The sequence below is a fragment of the Apium graveolens genome, chromosome 7 (genome assembly GCF_009905375.1).
Source record: "Apium graveolens cultivar Ventura chromosome 7, ASM990537v1, whole genome shotgun sequence".
NCBI lineage: Eukaryota > Viridiplantae > Streptophyta > Magnoliopsida > Apiales > Apiaceae > Apium > Apium graveolens.
The window spans coordinates 23,263,325-23,283,833 of NC_133653.1; positions in this window are offsets into that span (position 1 = coordinate 23,263,325).

A 20,509-nucleotide genomic window follows, 5' to 3' on the forward strand; every position below is an offset into this window, starting at 1 on the left:
TTTAGTATGTACTGTAACGGTTATATTTCACAGAAAAATAATTAGGTGAGATAAAACAGTTATAATCATTTGTTAGTGGGTTGCGTGTTGGTTTTGGTATGTGCATGTGTGCAATAATTACTACATGTTTACCTTGCCCACTATTTATGTTTTAACTGATTACACGCTGCCAAGTGTAAAGCTGCCGGTTCTAATTCACTAAAAGAGACGTTTCCATGTGCAGAGTATAAATATCAGAGATAAAAGATTATACAATCTTTTACCCACTCTTTTACTCTATTCTCTCTCTCTCTCTCTTATTTTCTTACTCTCTTATTTTCTACTCTTACAGGCATTTTATCAAACACTTTGCAAACACAAAATTTTCACTTGATTTTTCAACAGAAATGGCACCAAAGGATGTTATTTTTAATAGAGCTAAGTTTGTCCCAAACAATTAATCTGCAATCTTGAACAAGGATGAAGCTCCTTCAGAACTTCACTTTGTTCAGGATTTCTTGGCTCACAGTGAGATTGGGTATGCTCTGACCCAACCTCAAGCAATCTCTGGTAAACAAGTGTTGGAGTTCTGGAAGACTGAAATCTATGATGATGGAGGTGAAACTGGATCTCCAAGCATTATCTTCTCATCAGGAGAAGATGAGTATATGGTAACTGTTACTACAGTGAGGCAGGCTCTTCATCTGCCTGAAAACTGCATTTACAACTCAGCACCTGGAGAATCTGTTCTTCAGAACATGATGGCAAGCTTGGAATATGAGAAGAGCTTTTTCAAGCCAAGCAGCAGGCCCAACTGGATGAGGTATTACAAAATCAAGCTGCTCTACAGAATCAGTTAAATGAGATCCAATCTTCAGTGGAACTCCTTCTTTCTCTACTCCTGACAGATGATGCTAAAAAGGGGGAGAAGGTAGTTAAGTCCAAATGCTCACCAAGCCAAACATTGAAGAAAAAGGATGATCATGGAGATAACCAGGGAAACTCTGAAAAGAGTAGATGTCAAATTCAAGGGAAGCAGCTGAGCATAATTTCCATTCAACAGACAAGTTCTCATTAGAGAATGTTCGGTAAGAAGAACTCTGATAGATCTGCTATGCAAGGGAGGAATAAGAAAGGAAATAAGCCAACAGATCAGGATGTTCCTTTGTTGATCAAAAATGCTGATACTTCAAATACTGATGATCAAATTCTGACAACTACTTCTGATGTGATAGTCCAAGCTGGAAGCCAAGTGTCACAGAAGTTTTTGCAAACTTTGAAATTCAAAGGAAAGAAAGCAACATTCTTCTACAATGATCCCAAAATTCAATCTGTGGATGAAGAATTGGCCAAGAGATTATTCCCTAAGGATAATCCAGGAGTGGATTTAGAGGAATTAAGAGAAGAAGAAGCTAAATTTGCTGCTGAGAAGAGCAAACCCAAGTCAAAAGCTTCTGATGCTGAAAAGCCACCAAGGCCAAAAGAAAAGGGGATTGTGATAAGAGAAAGATCTGCCACAGAGATTCCTAGATCAAGGACTAGATCTCAAACTACTACTGATCCCAAAGACAAGGGAAAAGGAAAAGTTGGGGAGACAGTCAAGAAACAGAAGATGAAGATTCCTCAAATTATGATAGATCCTGTGTGCAAGATGGTTCAATCTTTGATGATGTTGCTGCTGAAGATGAAACAGTTGAAGGTCTGAAGAGAAAGAGGATGACAGAAGAATCTAAGACAACCTCTGACATAGCTCAAGTTGTTTAGAGTGAAGAAGTTCAGAACTTAATAAATCCTGAAGATATTTTAGAACAACAAGCTACAAATGAAATCGCAAATCCTGACCAATTCATCAAGACGTCAACCTCTGACACTGCTCAAGTTGACATAGACAGCTTAACATTAGAAGACAAGAAGAAGCTGCTATGGAACAAGTCTATTCCAGTTCAGCCTAAGAAAAATCAGATGTTGAATCAACTTGCAGTATTTGGGGTAAAAGCCAAGCAAGCTAGAGACACTTCTTGATTAGGTTCTGACAGAGAGAAATTCCAGACTGGTATAGAAGTTGATATTAGAGATCCATTCACATTGACTGACAAGCCATATGAAGAGATCACACAGAAGCACCTGGACAAAGTGCTTTCTGCTCTAGTAGTGATGGATACTCATGATGGTTATGAAGAAAAAGAGAAATTGATCTTATTTCTGATTGATGGCAGAACTTATAGATTATCTGACTCTGATGTACTGAAGAAATCTGTCAAACAGCTCCAATATTCATTATCTACTGGAGGTAAATTCTGATGTTACCAGGAAATGGTCAAAATATATTCTGAAGACAATAAGAGATTTACTCAGAATTTCTGGTGTAAGAATGACAGAGTATACTCCAATGATGACTGAGGATGATGAAAGAGAAATTCCTATGAGGAAGAATTCTGCTAAGGTAGAAGTAATTCTGAAAGAAAGATGCTTATGCTATAATGAAGATTCTACACATCCAATGGTAATCAGACTGTGAGATGGACTTGAAAGAAATCCAATTTCTGCACTCAGGGCTGCCATATATCAAATTGGTGATACCGAAGATGAAGAACTGCAGCAAGTCAAAGCTCATTTACTTGAAGTTAAAAGAAATGCAGAGACCAAGCTGGTATCAGACTTTGTAAGGAAACATTATGGATTCAGGCTGATTCAGTGAATTTGGTAAAAGCTGCACGGACTGTAAGTTGTATTTAGTTGTACATATAAACTTTCATTGCATTTTTACTTAAATATTTTTGACATCATCAAATCTATAAACTTGTATATTTTTATAATTTACAAGTTGGGGGAGATTGTTAGATATATTTGTGATGTCATGTCTAATCTGATTTGTTTAGTTTCAGAACTTACTATCAGAACTTAACTGGAAATCAGAAGTTACTGAAGACATGAAGTTATCAGAACTTAAGCCATCAGGACTTGTATCAGAACTTAAGTGCGGATACACTTGAGGGATGAAAAGTGGCTGATTTACAGGAGAGCATCTGGATTAAACAAAAGAAGATATACTTGGAGAGTTGTACAGCTATAGGACTACAATAGATAATCTCTTATTGATGTATTTTAGGAAATAGAACATATCATATCAATTAGGAGATATCTTGTAACTGTGTAGTATATAAACATAGATTAGGGTTTACACTATATGTGTTATCATTCACGAGAATATTATTCATTGTAACCCTAGCAGCTCTTAGTGATATCATACATCACTGAGAGAGTATATTAAACCTATTGTAACAGAGTTTGATATATTGAATAAACTTGTTTTCTGTTACATATTTGTGTTTATAATCGAACTGATTATAGATACTATATTAAACCCCCTTCTATAGTATCAGTGAGGCCTAACATGCTACTTCTCTCTTCATTCTATCCACATACATACAGATCGAAGTATAGGTTTTCTGGGCGAACTGGGGAACGGGTCGCTGTTGAGCATTACGTGACTATGAACGAAGTGCTCTGTGCTGTTTTATCTTGGAAGTGATATTGCTGCAACCCAACACATCGTGAGTGGGGCAATAATCTCTTCAAGAATAGTCTATAAGGTTAGGCGACTCAGCTGTTATTGGTTCTTTCAGATTTTTTAAAGCTTATGTTAGAGCCAAGTGTTCTATCATATCTTTGTCAATTTAGTTATTGATTTTATTGTTATTTTTCCTTCATGTTTTATTTTGTTTCTTGGTTATTGTATGTTCTTGTTAATTCTGATTAATATGGCTGTTCCATTGTTGCGCATAATGTTAAATTATACCCAACAATCTTGAAGAGATTATCTGTGTTATATTTTAATTAGCAAGATGGTTAATGAATCTGTTGATGTTCCTAAGACTGTTGAGACTGGTTCTAGTTCGGGTGGTACTGCATCCATTGATTGGACCATATATTATTTTCCCCAGCCTATTGATTTATTGGATATGTCGGATAAATTAAGTGGTGGAGCTTCTTTTTCTCGTTGGTAGAGAAAGATGAAGTTCTGATAAACGGTTAAAGTTTTATGGCTAGTGGTGAAATATGATTCTCATGTGTTGGATCAAGAGAAGGTTGAATCTGTTAAGGCTTATGCTTTATGGGCTGAGAAGGATAGGGTGGCTAGGGCAGCCATTTTGGCACCCTTGGCGAACACCTTGTTCGATATTTATTCATGAGATGCCTATACTGCTAAGGTCTTATGGGATAAGCTGGACCAAAACCCATAATACTGATTCTCAAGGACTTGAGAAGTATTCTGTGGCTAGGTTTCTTGACTTAAATTAATGGATGGAAAATCCATGACTGAAAAGGTTCATGAGTTTGAGATGTTGGTTCATGCTTTAGGGTGAGTCCGGTATGGTCTTGCCTGAGAACTTTTGGGTTATGTCAGTGATTGAAAAGCTCCCTAAGTCTTGGGAAGAGTTTGCTCTAACCCTAAAAAGACAGAAAAGAGAGATCACATGGACTAACTTGATGTTGGACATCTCTGTGTAGGAGCAGCACAAGTTCAAATAAGGACATATGATGCCTGCTGAACATGGGAGCTCGAAGGTGAATGTAGTGACTGTAGGACAGAAAAGAAAGGTATTCTCTAAGAAGGTTAACACAAAACCTGACAAAAATAAGGCTAAGAAACCAAAAATAAAAATATCATGTTGGTCTTGTGGATAGGTTGGTCATTGGAGCAAGGACTGTCCTATTTAGAAAGCTAAGAAAGTTGGAGTGGTAGGTCAAGCAAATACTGTGCTTGGACTTGAAACCACTAGTGGGCCTGTAGCTAACATGTTTGTTGGTGTGGTTGTTGCCTCTGGAATCAATGACGTGTATGCTACTTACAACCCTGTACTACTTTCCACTTAACTGTCATATGAGTGGTTGATTGATACTTGAGCTAATGTGCATATTTGTGCTGATATATTAGTTTGTTTGTATCTTATCAACATAATCATGGAGTGACAGTGATGATGGGGAATGCTAGTGCTGCAAAAGCGCTTGAAATAGGAAACGTGGACCTGAAGTTTGCTTCTAGGCATATTCTATCTCTCACTAGAGTGCATCATGTTCCTTCTATTCGTAGAAATATAATAAGTGGAAGTTGTTTAGTTAATTAGTTAAGAATGGTTTTGAACTTTCTTTGAAATGTAATAAAGTAGTGATCACTCACAATGGTACATTTTTGGCAAGGGTACTTGTCTGATGGTTTGTTTTTGATTAATGCTGAACCCGTTTGGGTGATTTTATTAATGATAGCATTGCACCTTCTATTAATTGTGTAGAATCATCTGATTTGTGGCACTTACGACTTGGTCATTTAAATTTTGGTGCTCTAAAGAATATGATGAATTTAGAGTTGATTCTAAAGCATGCCATTGATAAGAAATCTAAGTGTCAAGTGTGTGTAACTGCTAAACAAACAAGGAAACCTTTTCATAATATTATTAGGGATTCAGACTTGTTAGATTTAGTTTACTAAGACATATGTGAATTCGGTGGTGTGTTGACTAAATATCACTGTAGATATTTTATTACTTTTATAGATGATTGTAGTAGATATTGTTATATTTATTTGCTTAAACATAAAAATGAAGCACTAGATAAATTCATTATGTTTAAAAATGAAGCTGAAACACAAACTGGCAAAGGCAAAGTACTTAAACGTTTGAGGTCTGATAGAGGTGGTGAGTATACGAGTAATTTGATGAATTTTGTTCATGCAATGGTATAGTTTATTAGGGTACTCCATCATACACACCTGAGTCTAATGGGGTGGCAGAGCGAAAGAACAGAACTTTTAAAGATATGATTAACAGTATGCTGATTAATTGTGGGTTGCCTAAGTACATATGGGGAGAGGCTCTGAATACGGCTTGCCATATTCTGAATAGAGTCCCTCTAAAATATATGGACAAGACATCTTATGAATTATAGAGAAAGCGTAAGAAACGTTTGAGTTATCTTTGTGTGTGGGGGTGCCTTGCTAAGGTGCTTGTCCTTGAACACAAGAGAAAGAAACTAGGTTCGAAAACTGTTGATTTTATCTTTCTGGGATATCTTAAAACCATAATTGCTATGATATTTTTAGGGTTAAATATCACTTTGGTCACTGAAGTGAGAGCTTAGTATCAAAATCTTCATTATTTTTATCGGGGTCTCTAATGTACCACTCTAGTGGCGAATAATGACAACGCCGTTAGATTGACCAGTTGACCTAACTGAAAAATTAACGACGTCAAAGTGGAGAGTACGTGGCAACATCGTGGCAGATACTTGGCGTCTGACGTGTTCTAAATATATATGAAGAAATTAAATAATAGTTATATGTATAATATATCCTAACAATTTAACATAACAGAGATAAAAAAAATTGGGGATTAAAAACCCTAATTGCTCAATTGCTCTTGAAGAAAACTCAATTGACCATCGATTCAACTGCAAATCTGCTTCGATCTTGCTCGCAAATCTTATTCAGTGAGAGAGGTACGTTTAATCGATCTTGAACAAACTCTACGAGCCTGTATATGAACATTATGCATGTCCTTGTATATTTGTATGATATGTGTTGATAAATAATAATTGTTTTGTGATTTATATATGTTTATTATTGAAATCGTATCTTTTTTGTTTTTGTTCTTGTGTTTAATTGACAGTATGGATTCGTCGGTTACTATTTACATACATCACCATGGGGATTTTGAACATAAACCTAAACCAAAGTATGTAGGCGGTGATGTAGAAGTTATACCTGGCTTTGACCCTGACTTGTTTTCGTTTAGAGACTTGGATGATTTTGCTGTTAAATGTGGTTATGAAAAATCTGACTTAGTGTATTTTAAAAATGATGGTCTGACTTTTGAAAGTGGTATGAGACTTTTGTATGATGATAGTACTGTGAGAGCTATGGTAGACATTCATAAACCAATTGGTAAAATTAATTTGTATATTGATCACTATGATGTGGATGAGATAATTGATAATCAGGAAGATGAAAATGATAATGAGGGAGGGGAATATGGTAATCAGGGAAGGGAAAATGAAAATCAAGGATGGGAAAATGGTATCCAGGGAGGGGAAGATGGTAATGAGGGAAGTGGGGATGATAGTGATCCTAATGATCCAGAATATGGTTATGAGGGAGATGATGTAGAGACTGAGAGTGATGAATCTGAAGATGAGAAAGGCTATGATTCTTTCTGTGACAGTGATGAAGAGTTGAGAGAGTTTAGAGAGAAAAAGAAAAAATATAAGGATTCCTTGAAGTAGAATCATGGTAATCTTCTTGAAGTTAGAGAGAAAGTGATGAGTTTAAGTGATGATTCTGAGTATGCTTCTGATGAGCTAAGGTCGGATTCATCTTCCAGTGAAGATGAAAATCACAAAATTGGCTATGTTGGCCCTCCCAACCCCAAGATCAAGAAAAGAAAAAGAAATAGTGTGAAATATGGGCAAAAGAGTGACACAATAAAATGGGAGGTTGGAATGAAATTTGCAAGCATGGCAGAGTTTAGAGATGCTGTTAGGCAATATGGAGTTATGGAGAGAAGAGGAGTCCAGTTTATAACAAATGATGCACAGAGATGTCAAGTTAGTTGTGAAGCTGAATGCAAGTTCTATATTTGGTGCAGTAAAGACAAAGATTCAGACAACTGCACTATCAAGACCTTATTTGATGAACATAATTGCAGTAAGCCATACTCAAATAAGCTTGCTAGTGTGAAATATCTGACAGAGTTGTATGGGGACAGGATAAGAAAAAATCCACAATGGAAAGTGAAGGAAATGGCAGAAGCTATCAAGCTGGAGTTGGAGATAGAGGTTCCTAGGATTAAGATTTTAAGGGTGAGAAAGGCTTCACTAGAGGGTGTACATGAGGCATTGAAAGACCATTACTCAAGATTAAGGGACTTTGCACATGAGATTCTTACCAGCAACCCTAAAAATACAGTGCAGATTAGGACTACAAGGCTGAATGAGGGTGATTCCAATAAGTTTAAAAGAATCTACCTTTGTTATCATGCTTTAAAGGAAGGCTGGAAGGCTGGATGCAGGCCTGTTATTGGTTTTGATGGATGTTTTTTGAAGACAATTTGTGGTGGTCAGTTGCTCTCAGCTGTGGGGAGGGATGGTAATAATCAAATTTATGGTTTTATTTTATTCTAGTGTCATCTTTTCTGTAAATATTCATTACTTTGCACATGTTTTACCTTGTTTGCGGACAATAACAACTTTAAGCACACTCACAGACAGAAACTTATAATACACAATGGAAATTTTAATTAAAGAAACCATATCAACCAACTGCAATTTCATTAAAAAGAACCAACTACATCAACCAACTACATCTTGTACATAAAACTAATTGCATCAGTATTACATCTACCTAACAAACAACATTATTAGGGTTGCTGCAACAGCAACAAACACACACAGTTTTAAATTACTTCTAAGCCTTTCTATTTCAGCTTCCAGGTCCTTGTTTGCCTCCTCTACTTGCATCTTCTCACCCTTCACCAATCTTCTTTTTTCAACAGTTTCCTCCAGATTTTCTTCAACAAGTTTCAGTTTTTCCTCCAAATACACCCTTCTGTGATTCAAATGAGTGACTACATCATAAGCCCTCCCATTAAATCCTTCATCAGTCCACTCAAAGAAGTGGCAGCCTTGAACCTCCTAATTTCATAGCAAAAAAATCAAACACATTGCATATTATCAAAATTTATTTTGTAAAACCTTACATAAACGATAATATATACCTTAGGTTTTTGACATGTATAGAACCTTCTCCCTGGATTTTTCAGTGTCCAAGAAGTACTAACCCTTGCTAATCTCCCACAAAAACATTGTTGATAACCGGATTTTTTCACTGATTCAATTGAGGTGCTACCGCACGTTTTTGTGTTAGGGCTTCCACTCATCATCAACGACAACTGCTTAATCTTCAATGAATTACACTAATTTATCCTTTCACTCCCACTATTGGATATTTGGTGTAAGAACCCTAATAATGATGTAGAAGAAGATGACTGTGGACTGTGGTTTCTATCTGTTTATTTATAACCATGTTTATTTATAGTCGTTAACAATACACGTTACAATACACGTAACAAGTTGTTTACACTGTGTCCAATAAAGCACTGCCACGTAGATTCTTCTGTTAGGTCAAGTAAATAACTTAATGGCGTTGTCATTATTCGCCACTAGAGTGGTACATTAGAGACCCCGATAAAAATAATGAAGATTTTGATACTAGGCTCTCACTTCAGTGACCAAAGTGATATTTAACCCGATATTTTTAGTTTTAAAATCTGACATAGATGGGATTGTAGCGAAAATAATAGTTGAGTTTTATGATGCAACTTTCTTTGAGGAAGTGTTCCCTATGAAGACTGGTATACCTTTGGGTAATTCTGAGGATGATCCCACTCACACATCGAGTTCTATTCCTGATCATGTGGAAAAGATGACAAATATGGGGTGGATCCTAGTAGTAGCTCTACTCCTAATGAAGTAGAGGAACCTAAAAGGAGTAAGCGTGCAAAGGTAGTCAAGGACTTTGGAAGTGATTTTATCGCTTACAATGTTGAGGATGAGTCTTTAACTTTTCGTCAAGCCATGGATTCTTCGGAGTCAAGGCATTGCAAAGGCGCTGTGAAGAGTGAAATTGACTTAATTTTTTCTAACGGAACATGGGAGTTAGTTGATCTCCCTCCTGGGTGTTGTACTATTGGATGTAAATGGATCTTCAAGAGGAAGCTAAACCCTGATGGCTCAATTAATAAGTACAAGGCTAGGCTATTTGCTAAGGGCTTTAGGCAAAGGGAAGGCATTGACTATTTTGATACATACTCTCCTGTTGCCCGAATGAAAACAATCAGAATGCTTATTGCATTAACTTTTGTACATGGTCTTATCATCCATCAAATGGATTTAAAGACAACTTTTCTTCATGGTGACCTTGAAGAAGAGATTTATATGGATCTGCTTGAGGGATTTGTTGCTTCTGGTAATGAGAGGAAAGTATGTAGACAAGTCAAGTCCATCTATGGCCTTAAACAAGCACCTATAGACTGGCATAAAAAGTTTGATGAAACTGTTTTAGACTTCGAGTTTTTCGTTAATGAAAGTGACAAGTGTGTCTACTATAAGGTTAGAGGTAATGATTGTGTGATTGTGTGCTTGTATGTAGATGATATTTTGTTGTTTGGAACAAATATTAAGATTATTAATAAGACAAAGAGTTTCTTGAAGAGGCACATTGAAATGAAGGATATGGGTGAGGCTAGTGTGATTCTTGGGATCAAGTTGACTCAGTCAACTGATGGAATAAAATTGTCACAGTCTTATTATATAGATAAATCTATACTTGAGAAATACAGTTATTCAAATTTTTGAATTGCTAGTACACCATATGATTCAAAAGTTGCTATAGTGAAGAATAGTTCAGGAGTCCCTGTGTCTCAGTTAAGGTATTCTCAAATTATTGGGAGTTTACAATATCTTGCTAATGTAACTAGACTAGATATTTCTTATTATGTGTATAAATTAGATAAATATACAAGTTGTCCAAACAAGACTTATTGGGAGGCACTGGATAGAGTTCTTAAATATCTCAAGGGAACTATTTACCTTGGCTTGCATTACTGAAGATTTCTGGGGGTACTCGAGGGGTATAGTAATGCAAGTTTGATAGCTAAGAAATCTTGTTCTAATATAGTGACTGAATATGTGTTTACCCTTGCGGGTGGAGCAGCGTCCTGGAAGTCTTCTTGGCAGACTTTGATTACTCGGTCTATTTTTAAGGATGATTTGTGTGCACTTGATGCCACAGGGATGGAGGGTGAATGGCTACATGGGCTTATTTCTATGTTACATGTAGTAAGCAAACGGCTTCTTACCATTTCTATTCATTATGATAGTCGTACAACTATCAACAAGATCAGAAGTATGAAGTATAATGCTAAGACAAAGAGACACATCCAAGTTAGACTAAAGTCTATAAGGGGTCTTATGTCTGATAGGTTATTGCTATAGAGTTCATAGGGACTCAAGATTATATATCTGATCTACTGACTAAGGGACTTGAGCATGTTGTAGCCCTTAAGTTGAGGTTGGGGATGGGACTGTTAACCCATCATGATTTATCAACAGCGGGAACCCAATACACCTAAGAGGAGATCCCTCGAAGTGTATTCAATTTGGCAATAACAAGTTGTAAGGATGAATTTGTAGTACCTCTACCATATACATTTAGATACCTATATATCTGACTCTATTCTCTGTAAACCTTAAGAGGTACTTGAACTACTAGTTAGCAAGATTTTTAAAAAACTCTGATAAAAATAGTTTTGGATCAGAATTTGATAAACACTGATGGACCAAACACTGTGTCAGGATTTATAAACTCTGAATGGGGTCAAATCATAAGACGAGATGCCCAGCTAAGCGAATGCAATTATGAGGTCGCAATTAGAGGAAAGGGATTCCTTGAAGCATTCGATAAACAAGGTCGAGACACGACCATAACGTCTCAAAGCCGTAGATCTGCACCATAGCCTTTTGACTTCTTGTCGTCTATGTAGTGTGGTTACAAAAAATAGATAGAGATTCAAGGTGAAACATTCCATCTATATCCGGTAGCCATCGAAGTAGGCACTTAGGAGGGTTCAAACCCGCATGGGTACTGACTCTGAAAAGTAAGTCATGATAAAATCTGATATACATTTCTATATGGATTTGTGGGGGATTGTTAGAAAATGGAAAGTTTGAGACTTGTTTTAGACATGTCCTTGATGCAATTTTCTAAAATAAATTGTTGGGGTTGATTCTTGGTATGAGGACTTAAACTTTCATGTTTGGATCTAAGTCATTTTCTTAGTGTGTTTATTAAAAAAATTGAGGTGAAGTTAGTAGCTTGTAAAGGTTGTGTGGGTTTGTCCCACATTGATAAGGTAAAGAGGGGTTGTGTGCTTTATATAGTACCATGTGCAAGAGTAGTATACAACTACTAAGGCATGTGGGTTTGCTTGGTGTTATTGTGTGCCTCGCGCGCGAGCGCACACACGCTCTGCCGCCTCGCCTCGCCACGCCACGACACGACTCAACTCGGGTCGAAGGGCGATTTGGGCGAATGTCTCGGCATTTCGCGTACGCGAGGAACCCCGGGCGAAGAATTTTACTACTTGTTTAATTAAAATATTTTCTGACTTATTATATTATTTTAATCTGAATATTGATCAGTGTTTATGTAAAATGAGATATCTGTATTTACCAAATTAGAGTTTAACAAACTCTGATATGGCTGAATAAATACTGATAGCACTATTTGCTGAATTAGAGTTTTTAAACTCTGATATGCTGAATAAATACTGATGGATATCATCATTTGTTGGAAGGCTGAATAGATGCTGATATGATATCAGCATTTGCTGGAAGGCTGAATAAATGCTGATATACGTAACTGTTATAGTTCTGATTTTGGAAATATTCTATTAATTGCAATTTAAGTCAGAATATCTATTTTAATTAATGTAGTATATTCAGTTATGTTTTATTTTGTATTATATATAGAACAAAATGTTGGAAAATGTCTAAGTTGGAAATCAAGATATGCGAGGATCAGGATCTGTACAAGTTAGTTAGGATCTGTCAAAGCGTCAGGATCTGCATGCATCAGGATATGACACTGTCAGGATATGATTGGACTACAGGATAAGTCAGAATCTTTTTGATTGATGCAGTCCCAATATTGGAGGAGTTTATTATAGCCGGTTCATGACTTATAAGAATTAGTAGATATGTATAGAAACTAGATATACCATACTGTAACGTATTTTGTAATTGTTAGAGATTGATTTTTTTGTTGTGTGATATATAAACACAGATTAGGTTACCACTGTTGGTACATATCTCGAGTATTATTTCATAACCTAGCAGCTCATAAGAATCCTGTTTATTGAGAGAGTTCTGTAACAGTTTATAAAGATTTAATAAACTGTTATTTTCTTCTATATTGTTCTTACTTTACTTGACTATCGATTTATTTGATAATTGTATCCAACCCCCTTAAACATTTATCATATTCTGGGTAACACATAATGTTTGGAAAAAAGAAAAAAAAAGTACTTGTGAAACCCTAGCTGCTACTTCTCTCTCTATTCTCTCCACATGCATACAGATTAAATCATAGGTTTTCTGGGTGAACTGGGGTATGAGTCACTGCTGAGCATTATGTGACGGTGAACGAAGTGCTCTGTGTTGTTTTATCCTGGAAGTGATATTGCTGCAACCTAACACAGCGTAAGTCGGACAATAATCTCTTCAAGAAAAGTCTAGGCTTCTCGAAGGCTAGGCGACCCAGCTATTATTGGTTCTTTCAAATTTGTTAAAGCTTCTGTTAGAGCTAAGTGTTCTATCATATATTTGTCAATTCAGGTACTGATTTATATTGTTATTTTGTCTTTATGTTTTGTTTCATTACTTGGTTATTGCATGTTCTTGTTAATTCTGATTAATATAATTGTCCCATTATTGCGCGTAGTGTTAAATTATACCCAACACATTCTAAAACATGTACCTGTAACCATTATGTTGTAATTAATTTATGTTTTTGTTTCTTTTTTATTGTTGTCGGCATACAAACGTTTCCCAAGACAAAATTCTAAGAAAGTTTAGTCTCTACATATTGAGAGAGTTGCCTTGCCAAGCAGTTTTGGCCTAGACAAGGTGTGACATTCCACACCAATAAACATAAGAGTACTTGGAACCTTTATAGATACAAGTCAACAACTAATGTGTACCAAATCGCTAGCTTTTTCAGACTGACATGTGGTGGGTTGTTGGGTCCGGTACGCATTCGGTTGTGGGCTTGGATGTTATAAATGGTATCAGAGCTCTACCCGGCTGGAAATGCGGAGCCACTGCCCGGGTTCCGTATGCTTATGTTTGTAAAATGGACGAGGACGTCGAACCTATAAGAGGGGGTGTTTATAACATCCCACATCGATGAGAATAAAAGTGTTTGAGACCTTTATAGATACAAGTCAACAACTAATGTGTATCAAATCACTAGCTTTTTCGGACTGATCTACGGTGGGTTGTTAGGTCCGGTACGCATTCGGTTGTGGGCTTGGATGTTATACAAGGTCTGAAAGGTAATCAACTTATTAGTACCGTTTATCCTGAAGGTACAAGCATTCGTTGCTACATGCAACTTTTTTTATATGTTATACCGCCATCTCCGATCATTGTTCAAAATATTATGTGGTACTATAGGTGCCTGGCAGAAACCTTTCATAAATAAAATAAAATTATATATTAATTGCCATGCCAAACTGATAGCTAGGGCAACCTCTTCTGTCAACACTTAGCGGAAGAAACTCAAACTGAAGGCCTTGGTAATCAATCAAATGTATTACTACTATCTTTTACAAACAATCATTCCATGTAAATGTTCTGTTAGTCAAAATATTTAAAAGGCAAGCAAATGTCATTAACATCCTCAAACTTCATCATACTTATTATGAATAATACATGTAAAGTACCTGACCATATTTGTATGATGTGATTTAGTGATAGGGGAGTGACTTGTTTTGTGCCAATATTTTTTTTTGAGAGAGTTGCCTTGCCAATCAGGCTGATCATTACTTAATCCGAGTGTTTTGTTGTGTTTTATGTCTTCTTTTGTATTTTCTGGTTTCATCATTACTTTGAATTTTGTGCAGGGATGCAATAAATCTGAACTTGATAGCTTAAGCAAGACTCCCAACATATTTTTGATCATCCTTCGTCTCATGGCTGGGTAAGCACGAGGGCATCATAGAAATCCAAAAAATTTGATATCCGTCCAAAATATCTGTATTCGTTTTGGAAATAAAGCAGATATTATCCGTATCTGAAACCAAGCATATATATTATTCGACAATTTCGGAGACGGATACGGATATAGGCATATTCATGTCCGATAATATTCAAATTTGAAAATAAATATAAATGATATTCAAATATATATATATATATATAAATATATATTATATAATTACTAAAAATCTAAATTTAATTCTATTAACTTTATAGTGTGTGCATGTATATATATATATATATATATATTTATAATAAATAATATATGTATTGAACTTTAATATAATTTGTAAATAAATTATAAACATGTGTAAAAATATTATTTGAGTTTAACTTTTAAAGATAACAAAATTATATTGAAAAGATAAATAAATATTATTTTTTGAAATAATTAGAATAGGCCTAAACCACTTTAAAAGTTAACTTCATTTTTAAAAATTAATTTTAATTTTTACTATTTATTTTGCAATTTTGTTATGAATTTTTAATATATAAATAAAAATTATGACTCAAAACCGGATTCAGATCCAGATAGTATCCGTCATATAAGGATTCAAATTCTACACTTGAAAAATTTTCGGATTCGAATACGAATTTTCAGATTCTGATCCGAATACATGCAGAGTCTTATTCGAATTATCCGTTTGACAACTAAGTAAGCACTTTTTCTAGCGCGGCGCACATGCACATGTGTGTGTTGCAAGTTTATATATTTATTATGTACACTGTGTATGTATAAATTTTTATGAATGTACTAAAGATCATATTTTTATGACATGATTGATTATACATGGCTGAATCTTGCGTTTTTAATTAGGTGTTTACGCCCTTTTTGATATTTAGTACTTTTCTTGGTTATATTGTTTGACTTTTGGATTGTTTGCAGGTGCTTGGTATTAATACTAAATAGATTCTTTTTATATTGAGCTTAAAAAGCTAACATCTTGATGAGGTCTTGTTTGTTTTTTGATACTAAAGTGAAAATGCGTCATTGTAGATGGGTTATTGCATTTTAAAATGTGGGATTTTGATTAAGTGTTATTAAAAATTATGTGAAAAAACCGCGATTCGCGCAGTAGTTGAAAATACGTTACAATACGATTTTTAATGATAAAAGATAGTTAATTTTCAGGTTTGCTAAAGTATTTATATTTATCAAAATATTTTTTAGTGGAAATGTACGGGACTTAAATAACTACTGGTGGTTAACTGTTCTTTGTATAATGGAAGTACATTATGTGATGCTTCTTCGAAAAAAAGGTACTTCCTTCGTCCCAATTTATCAGTATTGTTTGATTTTTTGCGGTCAAACTGACTTAGTTTTGATTGAAAATTATATATAGTAAATAATCAAAATTAATTATAAAAATTCATTAGAAAATATATTTAATCTACTTTAAAATATATTTTTCAGATTTTTAAAATAATAAAAAAAATAATTTTTTTTATGATCAAAACTGAGTCAATTTGACCATCAAAAGTCAAACAAATCAGATAAAATGGGACGAAGCGAGTACATGCAAACCAAATCTAAAAACCTAAAAATATGGAGTAACTAACACATTGTCTGCTAGGTAAAAAAAGTTGATTCCGTGGAAGGCCAGACCACAGGTAAAATCAATTTTACGTTTTAAATTAATATTATTTTTAATAAAACATAATCGCAGTAGAGGGCCAACACTCAGAAAGGAAGACATATAAATGAACAAACAAAATCATAAAAAATGAAATCAGGATACTACAAAGCTATAATATATTATTCAAATTAAGCTATCATAAGGGGCAACATCCAGAAATCAAGACATACAAGAACAAATAGAATTACAATACATTATAATTACACTGAAACAAATGATATAGGATGATCACCGAAGAGGGGCAAACAATATATATATGAATTATATAAGCAGATATTACCTTTTTAACTTTAATGAGACGGCTTCGTGAAACAATCCAGTGAAGCCCCAGTGGTGGCATGGCTCCACAACATATATACTAGTCGTCGGGCATACGGGGGATTGTAACCGGCGATGGCTTTAAGGCTTTTAATTGGGAGGCCGAAAGGTGCATCTATATCTACTCAAAGATCAAAGCTTATACCCAGAATTAATTATTTTTTTTTTTAAAATGGCAGAAATTGGAGAAATTAGGATATGAGATAGGAGGTATTAGGAACGGCCACGACAGTCACGCATGTTTTTCCTTTATATAGATATATAGATAGATATATATAGAAGATTAGTGGATTATGATATGCAAATGTGGATTGCATTACTATTCTTGCCATTAATTTATCATGGTAGGTAGTGTCTCTTTGTATTCAAACTTTGACAAGGTGAATGCTGCGAAGAAATTAATGACTCACTTTAACTGGTCTCCGTTGTTTGGTTTAATCCCCATTACTAAATCAATGCCCTCTGAAGCGTGGTTGCGCTTTTATAGACTTATAACATGGTTTTTTGTGATTTTTATAGTGTGGTTCTTAATATTGATTATGCAGAATTGTACCATTTTTCATATTGTATATGGTCATCATATGTCAATATTTGTATTTTTTTTCCTCTTTCATATATATATGTATTATATGTAAACTTGAATGGTGGCTATGGTAGGACTGAACCAATTCATTGGTTGTCAATAGCAAATTTTAATTTTTTAAAATGTAAAGTTGGAGTTTGGACGAATCATATATGGAACAAAACATTAGGTTTTTGAATATAACGTTAATATTGATCTTTTAACGGTGAGCCTTTAGGTAATGACACTTATGTGTAATATATATATATATATATATATATATATATTTATGTACTCATGTGACATATCAGTGGCCAAGATTACCAAGAAGGGTAACATTCGACCCATCTGATCAAGAAATTTTAAGACATCTACTTGCCAAAGCTAATTGTGAGAATTTGAAACCTCATCCTTTTACAAACGATTTTACCACAATTGTTGAGATGATATATATGAATGTATATTTTTTTTTTTTTTTTTTTTTTTTTTTGCTAAATATATATGAATGTATATTTAATTGTTCTATCATTATTTTATGCTTGGAGATTAGATTTTTTATTGTCCATTATGTTAATTACATAAGTAATGACCCCAAAAAAGCAAACATAATTCTATATAGGAAGCAGAGGTTCAAGAACTTAATTAAGTGAATTTATTTGGATATTTTAGACTTGATAGGGGTGAAGTAAAAGAGCAAGTTTTTATATAGTAATGTAATGGAGCAAGAGTCAGCATTACAAACTTGTATCCTATTTGAGGTTGAAAATATTATAAAATGTCTGATATAAGAATGTTTTTTTATTAAGTTTTGTACTAATATTTATCCTCTTACAGTATTAAAAAGTGTAAAAATAATAGTTATATTAGTCTAGACCGCGGACTACTAATTTCAATCGTACATTTTTTCTTGTGAAGATTTATGCATGTGTAACTTTAAGTTGGAAATTATCTATTATAATTCAATGATTAATACTGTTAACAAAGGAATATGGTTAACAAAGATTTGAGATTCGCGGCCGGAATCAAGATCTGCTGCGGTGGTCGGAGAAATCACCGGAGTGCGTTGATTTGTGCTTAAGAAACGGCTAAGATTGCTAGGGTTTATGTTTTCCTTTTCAGAGCTTTCAAACACTTGCCCCCACAAAGGAATGACAAATTAATCCGATCCGAAACCCAAAGTTTTTGATATACCGAACCCGAAATTTTGGATTTGGATTTGGATTTGGATTTGGATTTCAACTATACCGAACTTATACCCGATGGAAATCTGAAATTTAATCCAAACTCGATCCAAACCCAAAACCCGATTAAAACCCGACACATTTATTATAAATTATATGTAATATTGTAGATGTAATACATATAATTTACATATTTTTCTTGTATTATTTGAGTAATAGTAGATTATTATCAAGATTGTCAACACTTATTTAATGAATTATAACCTTTTATTTCAAAATCAGCTTTTATAATGTAAGATGTACTTTGTATATATTTATAAAAAAAATAATTTGTGATGAAATACTAAATATTATGTTATTAAAATATCTTAGATATTACTCACTGTGTCAACCCATACAATATAATGTGTTTAACTACATATTAGTTAATGTATTTTAATTTTAGTTATCATATAAATGTGATAAATAGTGTTTGTATGTATAAATAATATTAAATTTGATTACATTAGTCGTAATTTTGGATACCCGAAAAATACCCGATCCGATCCGAAACCCGACGGATTTGGATTTGGATAACCCAAAAATATTTAGATTTGGATTTGGATTTTATAATACCCGATCCAAACCTGACTCGTTGCCATCCCTACCCCCACAATGTGCCTACGTACCTCCTTTTATAGAGGATCAAGCCGAACGTAGTTCTTGGGAAACAACTTTATATTATAACTCGAACATTGATTTGCTTTAGGGGTGCCCAACAATGCGGCCTAGTCACAAAGGCCCAGGGCTCGGTTACGAATTCGGGACTTCACGGACAAGGAAACTCCCCGACCGAAGGATATCCCCATCCGCTATCGCTACTTTCGTCGATCGTAACTGCATGTATAGCCATGACTTACCGCAAATGCCAAAGTGCATCCTTGCCCCGATGAGCATAACCCACCAGACTGCAGGACAATTCATTCCAAGCGTAAAAGTGCAAAGTGCGAGATAACCCCAAATTCTCCCGTCGAGGACAACCCGCCGAATACGGAGACAGGGCTCCCAAAGCACAGACTAGATATTTAAGACCGTTCCTCTATGAGGATAACATGCAAGATTAGAGAACGAAGCATTCGATATATTTTCCGGGATGAAGGGCTCTTGGAGGGCCCTTTTCCTTCATGGGGTGCACCCTGTGAAGGGTTGGAGTCCTCCGGAATCCTCCCCTATGCCTAGGGCGCGCCCTAAGTATGGAGAGGTCCTTCGAGGGCTCCTCTTCCTTCCTTGTACGATTCTTATGCTTTGTTCACTTCCCACTTTAGTTATGGGAGCAATCTTCTTGCTAATTATTCCTTGTCATCTCACTAAAGTTGCAAAGCGGCCATCCCAGGCAGCTATATAGCACGGGGCGTGCCTTATAAGGGTAATGGGACATTTCCCCAGATCCCGGGTCGTTCTTTATTTCTTGATCATTTCACTCTTTCTCTATTAACTTAAGATCATCCTTTATGGGTCCCTTATAAATACTTGTTCTTCATCGTCGTCTTCTACTATAGCGACCGTCGTAGTACCATCGTTGTAGCGGTCGTCACACGCTTCCTTCACCATGGTCGCCGTAATCTTTGTCGTGATCTTTCATCGTAATGGTCATCGTAATCCTTCATATACAACTTCACTTATCGTCGCCATAAATTCTCACCGTCAATAGTCGTTGTAAGCGACCCCCGTATAGGGAGCGCCCTATATGGGGCGCCCTAGGTTCCGGAGACGTTCTCCAGAGCTCGTCCGTCCTTTTTCTCGGCAGTGATCCGACCCGTTTCCTTAAAGATCAGATAAAATATCCATGACGATTTTATGGTATAAAGATTACCCTCCAATTTTCTAATTTGTTAAAGTCAAAGTGGAAAATCTTCTTCAGCTTCTTTTATAATCTTTGTCATCTGCAATGTCCTCACTTTATCTTTTGTTAATAAACTCCC